This window comes from Notamacropus eugenii, chromosome 4 (assembly GCF_028372415.1).
Source record: "Notamacropus eugenii isolate mMacEug1 chromosome 4, mMacEug1.pri_v2, whole genome shotgun sequence".
NCBI lineage: Eukaryota > Metazoa > Chordata > Mammalia > Diprotodontia > Macropodidae > Notamacropus > Notamacropus eugenii.
In genome coordinates this window covers 37671307-37679118 of record NC_092875.1, presented here as the reverse complement: position 1 = coordinate 37679118, position 7812 = coordinate 37671307, and the positions used below count along the sequence as shown (strand labels likewise).

The window sequence follows — 7812 nt, the reverse complement described above, 5'->3', positions numbered from 1 at the left end:
TTTCTCTTCATTAGTCTTATGCTATGTGAACTCTGGTTGGTCAGAGCAGCCCCAGTGCTCTGAGAACGGTCAGCCATGAGGTTGCCCTCCTGAGCATTCCCTTATTGTGGGGCACAGGATAAAGTGGGAGGCTCCCTTATCCAGCACTTAAGAGTTGCAAATCCTGGGTGCTTGCTGACAGCTGCAAATTCCTCCCAGAAACTGGGAAACTGGTGGTGTTGCCATGGTCTATGGGAGTGTAATGCCGGCTGCCTTCTGTGGCTCCAGCTCTGAGCCAAGCTGTGGCTGAGGGTTTTCCTCCCTCCCCTCTTGTCACTTTCAAAGGCTTTCAAGGGAGGCCCCTTAGGGAGAGAGGGAAGGAAGGATATTAAGCAGGGCTTCAGTCCAAGTGGCTGACACTGATAAAAGAGGCTTTTCTGAAATCAACAGGGTTAGTCTCTGGGCTTGTTTCAAGGGATTTCTCCACCTCTGCCTTCGATGGTCTCGGAAGGGTAAGAATGATTCAACCTCAGTCTGAAAGGCTGGGCACCTCCTTTCAACGGTGCTGAGCTGGTGGATTCCTCTTGTCTAATTCCTACGGTGGCTGGAGAGCCCTGGAAAAGAACATGAGATATAATCATATAGATCCCCTCAGTTGGGGCCCCAGGCCTGGGTTTTCGGGAAGTTCAATTTGCTCACCTTCCCATTCTGCCTCCATTAAAAGTCTGTTATCATACCATCGGGGCACAGCATTTTAGCTTTGCAAGGCATATACCGAAATGGGGAGGGCAGCTACCTGCTATAGAAACCGTGGTACATGTGTGTGCAGACAAAGACTCAGGAGAAGCAGGAAAGGGAAGAAAGGGAGAAGGTGCTGGGGAGTGCAGAAAAAAAGAGGAAGGAGCTAGAAAGAACAGAGAGGGAGGAAGGTTGAGAAAAGGGAGCTTGAGAAAGCATGGATAAAGAGAGGAGGGAGACAGAGAGGGAGAGAAAGAGGGAGAGAATGAGTGAGAGAGAGGGAGGAAGGAAGAGAGAGAGAAAGAAAGAGGGAGAGACAAAGGGAAAGAGAGAGGGAGAGAGAGAAAGAGAGAGAGAGAGAAGGGGGAAAGGGTCTGAGGAGGATCAAGAAAAAGGGATCTGGGGAGATAGGAGAGAATGAATGTAGTTAGACAGAAAAGGGAGCTGAGGAGAAAGGTGGGAGAGAAGAGACAGGAGGGGAGGAACTAGGAAGACAGGAGAGAGAGAAGGGCACTAGGGATGAAAGAGGAAAGAGAGTTACGGGAATCAAAAGAAACAAAATAGAGAGATAGAAAGAGACATAGATTTGGAGAGACAGGAAGAAAGAAGTATAGAAACAGAGATAGGAAAACAGAAGAGACACACAGAGACAAAGAGAGAAACAGAGACTTAAAGAAGATAGAGATAGAAATAAGAAACAGATAAGAGACTGAACAGTTCCAGACTGACTTTACAGGAATGAGACTGAGGAAGCAGGCAGAACAAGGCCAAGAAAGAGGTTGGAGGAGAGAGGGTGAGAAACGGTGTGAGGTGCCTAGAAGAGGAAAGGAGAGAGGGAGGTAAAGGGGTGGGGGATCAGAAGGGAGGTGGCCAGGGATATAGACACATGGCAAGACAGATCCAGAGGCACACACATACACAATCAGACAGACTCAGTCAACCAGACACAGATATACAGACACTCGTACACAAACACCCACATAAAAACTCATGTAGTCACATATGGACACACAGAGATGCTCAGCCACAGTCACATATAGACATGCAGCCAGATATAAACAGGCACACACACATACACAGACAGTGATACACAGACACCCCCAATGACAGACTCATAGACACAGGATGCCCAGACATGTAAACACAGACACACAGATGCTCAACCACAGCCACATACAGATATACACACACACATACACAGCTAGCCAGACTCAGATACACAGATGCGAATACACAGGCACCCACACAAAGACAGACACATAGACACAGGATGCCTGGACACACAGACAGACACACAGATACACAGTCAGTCACAGACACACATACACAGATCCACAGGCACACACATACACAGTCAGCCAGACTCAGATACACAGATGCGAATACAGAGGCACCCACACAAAGACAGACACATAGACACAGGACGCCTGGACACACAGACAGACACAGATACACAGTCACAGTCACAGACACACATACACAGATCCACAGGCACACACATAGAAAGCCAGCCAGACTCAGATACACAGATGCGAATACAGAGGCACCCACACAAAGACAGACACATAGACACAGGATGTCTGGACACACAGACAGACAGACGCACAGATGCGCAGCCACAGAGATCCACAGGCACACGCATACACAGCCAGCCAGAGCCAGACAACCAGACAGATACACAGGCATGGACACCGATATACGTGCACCGACACACAAAGACACACAAAGACACACCGCCACAGGATGCTCAGACACACGGACACACGGATACCCAGTCCGACTGGCACGCTGGCACAGAGACGCCCACACAAAGGCAGACGGACGCACGCCCAGCCACACGCCCGGTCGGGCGCCGGAGCGGCCGCGGCCCCTTTAAGAGGGGCGGGGCCTCACGTCACGCTCGCCCCCTCGGTGCCCCCCCCGCCGAGGCTGAGACTTCGCTGGAGGCGCGCGGAGGAGGCGGCTGCGCCGCGGCTGCTGCAGTGACTGAGCGAGCGAGTGAGCGAGCGGGCCGGCGGCTGAGGCGGCGTCTGAGCCGGGGAGGGCGGCACGGCGGCGGCTGGAGGGAGAGCTCGGCCCGACAGGTGGCGGCGGCGGCGGCGAGGACCCTTCGCGGCCAGTCCCGGTGAGCTCGGCGGCGGCCCCGCGGCCTCCTTCCTTCCTCCTTCCTCCTTCCTCCTCCTCCTCCCGTAGCCGTCGTCCCCTCCCCTCCTCGGGCCTCGGGGCGAGGCCGCCGCCGCGGGCCCCCCGCCTCGCCCCTCCTGCCGGCCCGGGGCCCGGGCCTCGCCCCCCTCCCTGCGCTGCCGGCTCAAGATGGAGGCGGGCGGGCTGCGGGCGGGCTGCGGGGCGGCTGCGGGGCGGCTGCGGGCCGGCTGCGGGCCTCCCCCGGCCCGGCCTGGCCCCGCCGGCTGACCCCGCGGCGGGGAGGGGAGGCGGGAGGCGAGCCGGGCCGGGCCGGGTCACCTGAGGATTACTCAGCTCCTTGGCTCCGGCGGCGCCCGTGGCCTTGAGCCGGTGCCCCCGGCGCTGCCCCGGCCCCCACCCCGGAGCCTCCCCCTTGGGTTGGCCCGGCCAGCCTGGGGGCAGTTGTCTCCGATAGCCGGGTTCCCCAGTCAGCGGGGCACCTGGTGGGCAGGCGCGGCTGACCTGGGCTCCGACGTTATTTAAAATGGAAGTCCAAGCATCCCCTCCCTGCCCCCCAGGACCCCCAAACCCGACTCTGTTCTGGGGTCGGACGGGGCTCCCCTGCGTGCCCCCCTGCCCTGGCAGCGCTCCGGCCTCCTCCTGGGCCACCTCTCAGTGCAGGAATGAAGCAGCAGATGCCAGGAGCCTCCGTGTTCTCCAAGAATCCCTACTGGGCTCTGGGCTCTGCGCTCCTGGGGGGGGACGGGGACGCGGAGGAGGAGTTCTGCCGGGGCTGCCCGGTCTGCAGACCTTGTTCTCCTCGGTGGTTCTCCCCCCACCCCCGCCCAATCAATAGGTCGGGACTCTGGTTCCTTTGGCTTCGGAGGAGGAGAGGAGCTCAGCTCAGCTCGGGCGCGGAGGGCAGGAGGGACTGTCAAGGATTGAATTTTGCAGCCTCTAGAGAAGGGTCGGGTCTCTTTCTAGGCTGTTCAGCCCAATTCACCAGGGTAGGAAAGGACAGTGGGACAACGCTGCAGTTCCTTCAGCAGGGCTGTGTGCGGTGATGAATGCTGTCAAATAACTTTTAGCTTCCTAGCAATTGGGTAGAACTTCCCGGACCCTAGGGGGATTGTGTTTGCCCTTGGTTCTGGAAGAGGACCATGAGGTCAAGATTTGAGTGAGGGAGGGCTGGCTAGGGTAATTAAAAACGACCCCCCCCCTTTTCTTTTCTCTTATAGAAAGTGGATAGAGATTTAAAGATGAACCACTAAATTTCTTTCACGTGTATCTGCCTTTTTTTTTCTCGGAGTAGACACTAATCAATTTGATTGGGGAGGTGGGGAGAATCTTGTGTCCTGTGACCTTCTGTCACTTCAGCCTCTAGTCCAGTAGCTGGCTCATAGGAGTCCTTCAGTAAATTTTAATTGGTTGATTGAAAATGGGCCTAGTATTTGTTATAAAACATAAGCAGTGTAAAAAATGACTAAGAATTTTGCCCCTCACTGTTTCCATTGCAACCTAGTTCTTCAACTTTCCCTTTTTTGAATAATAAGTTTAGTTGTAAGTTCTTTATTTTTAAATATATCATGGGAACTGTGATGCCTGATAGTGTTCCCTTTATAGATCATTCTCTCTCTCCCCTCTCCCACTCCATTGGCAAATTTACCTCCTTTAGGTTTAGCCTGCCACCACCTTCCCTTGGCTTCCCTTTAGGGAAGGACACAGATTCATTCCTGTTTCAGCTGTTAAAAAAATAGTACCTGGTACCCCTCAGGCTATTTTAAAAGGGCTTGGTGTTATATATTACTTCAAAGATCTGTGATTTTTGCAGTGTAGGTATTTCCCATGTTTATTAAATGAGTCTTTGAGATTTGTAGGAGAAAAAAATCATTGACCAGGGAAATAGGTCATAGAACTTTAGAATTGGGATCTCAGAAATCATTTAATTTCAGGGCCTAGGTAAAGATCTATTTCCTCTGCTTTATGAGTGTGTGTTCCTGCTTCGTTGCCAAAGGAGACCATGCCATCAGAGAATGGTGACATGACTTGCCTTTGACTTTGTTTTGAGTGAGGGAGGGCTGTGCAGGTCACCAGCCTCACTTCTCCTCCAGAGCCATGGGAATCCAGTGACCACATATTCATCAGGATGAGGCAGTTGGGGTTAAGTGACTTGCCCAAGGTCACACAGTGAGTGTCAAGGGTCTGAGGTGAGATTTGAACTAGGTCCTCCTGACTCCTTCACTAGTGCTCTATCTACTGCACCACCTAGCTGCCACACTTCTAGGGAAGGAGAATTTATTGTAGAATGGTGACAAAAGTGGAGGCAGGGTGTTTAGTGGCATTAGAGTTGGATTTGGAATCTGGATGTAGATTTGAACCCGGATTTTGCTCTTTATGTGCTGTGTGACCTTGTGCAAATCCTCTAATCTCTTTGGGCCTCAGTGTCTTTATTTGTAAAATAAAGGAGAGATATTCACTAGATAATCTTCAAGGACTCTTCCAGCTCTAAATCTTTGATTCTGTGAAAAATTTCAATGTCACAAAGGGCTTTCGTTGTTGTTCTGTCATGTCCAACCCATTTAAGGTTTTGTTGGCAAAGATACTGGAGTGGTTTGTCATTTCCTTCTCTAGCTTATTTTACAGATAAGAAAACTGAGGCAAACAGGGTGAAGTGACTTGCCCAGGGTCACATACAGCTAATAAGTGTCAGAAGCCAAATTTGAAGTTAGGAAATTGAGTCTTCTGACTCCATATAAATAAATCTACTAGGGACTAGGCCATATTCTTGGCTTTCTTCTTGTCTGATACCCCTTTTCAAGCTGGTTTTTTTTTTTTTAATGACTATGAAAATGTAGCAGACAACTAACTGTTTTAAGGTAGTTCAGGAAACCTGGCTCTGCTAAAGTCAAACTGCTTGATTATGGGTAAGTCGCTTTAATTCTCTAGCATCCAGTTTAAAATAAGGGAGTTGAGCTAATTGATCAATTAAGTCCCTTTCTACGAATTATATCAGCAAATTATATTTTAAATATATTATATGTTATTATTATACTTATATGAAGCAAAATTTAAGGAAAGCTTGTGGTCTCCTTTTGTCTTTCAGGCTATGTATTCATGGAATCTACATTTTTCCCTAACTTGAGGAAACAATCCAAAAGTTCTTCACTCATTCTCCCACCTACTCATTCTTTTATTTTGATGGTCTCTCAGAGCCTTAGATGGGATTTTAGATGTAAATGGGACTCATCTAGGCAAATTAATTTACATCTTAAGGGGAGTTTATGGCAGTCTTCCCATTGTCTTAGGGATGGGGATCATCTTGGACCCCCTTAGTCACTAGATTCCTTGTGAAGAATGGGAGAGATCTGAGAGATTTTCAGTGGAGAGCAGATTTTATTGGTTTCTTTAGAAATAGAATGAAAGATTTCCAGTTAGAGTAATGCTGTGGAATAGGTAAAGCCAAATCACAGAAGTTTCAGATTTTATTAGGAGAAAGTATCAGAAAACGGGTTGACTACTAAGGTAGTGGAATTGCTTGGGACTTGTTAGTCAAGTTCCTGTTTGTGAGCATCAGGATCTTTGCCTCCACCCTTGTAAATACTTATAAACATAATTTGTTTAGGTATACTTTATTGAAGTTCTTCTTTCACTCGTTGGCAGAACATTTTCCTCTTTACCTTGAGGTACATACCTACTTACTAACATTTGCTATGAAACTATATATCCTAGTTAGTAATAGGAAGCAAGCAGCATGGTGCAGTGAATGGGAAGAGCATTGAACTTGGGAGTCAGGAGACCTGGGCTTGAGTTTGGCCTCTGACATTTCAGATCTCTTTGTATGATCAGAGTGAAGACACTTAACCTTGCTGAGCTAGTTTTTTTCCCCTCTTCTGTAAGATTGTTGTGGGATAAGAGATTTGTAAACCTTAAAGTGCTGTATTCTAACTATAATTTCTTTATATATTTAAACATTCTTATAAATTCACATGTTTAAGCTCTTAAAAGTTGGGTTTTCTTCATTAAGGTTAGCTTTTAAAGCTGTGAATCAGAAGCGCTGAATTCTGGTGTGCTTTCAAGGAGAATATGTATTAGTGGCACCTCACAGGAATCTCAGGAAGGCAGCTAGGTGGCTCAATTGATAGAGTACTGGATTTGAAGTTAGAAGAGTCAAGTTCAAATCCATGGCCTCACTTATTAGCTGTGTGATCCTGGGCAAGTCTCTTACCTCTGTTTGCCTTAATCCACTGGAGAAGAAAATGGCAAAGCATTGCAGTATCTTTGCCAGTATGGGCCTCAGGGTCATGAAAAGTCTGACATGGCTGAACAACAGTAGGAATCTCAGATTTGAGTCACTGAATTAGAGAAAAGCATTTTTAGTTTGGAAAGTCTGTAATTCTCCAAGCTTGAATTGGTTAGGCCATCTGGGTTAATATCCTTGCACTGGCATGAAGTACCAAGAAATCTTGGCCATAGTTAGTGAAGACCTTGTTTTTTTTTTTAATCATCTCCAGATGGCAGTTCCAGAAGGACGCATCCCACTAACACTGAAGGCACTGAGACAATGGGTGGTCTCATTTTTATTGAATTTTTGTGCTGAACCTGAGTCTGAAGGCATTCATTTATGAATCCCTACCTTGATTGGAGCCATCTTCCTGAGTTCCTTCAGGGAGAGAAGCAATATATCTATGTATTGTTTCCTTGGGGGATACTGCATCATTTATCAATTCTCAGGAATCCTGATGAAAATATTGTTCTGAGTGGCCAAAATAAAACTTATAAGCATGAAAACTAATTCCATTTAGGCTTGGATTAAATTAATTCTGCATTATCCTTTGTTAGAGTTTATCTCCAGCGTAACCTGGAATAGAAAGTGAAGAACTTTTCTGTTCTGTTTAACAGTCTGGCCCCTTTTCTTACTCATCATTGCCAAGGCCTTGCTTTTCTTCCTGGATTTTGCTCTAAATGATCCAG

General features: G+C 48.3%; 1 protein-coding gene across 15 annotated transcripts in view; it reads left to right on the top strand.

Moving 5' to 3' along the window:
- Positions 1–2591: 2591 nt before the first annotated feature.
- The window catches only part of CLIP1 (CAP-Gly domain containing linker protein 1), a 143792-nt gene continuing 138571 nt past the window's right edge, over positions 2592–7812 (top strand). For 14 of the 15 annotated variants that reach the window (XM_072600574.1, XM_072600579.1, XM_072600568.1 and 11 more), the window contains exon 1: positions 2592–2842. The gene's annotated coding sequence lies outside the window, so the exon portion shown is untranslated. The remainder of the gene's footprint in view (positions 2843–7812) is intronic. The other variant, XM_072600571.1, reaches the window with a different exon arrangement.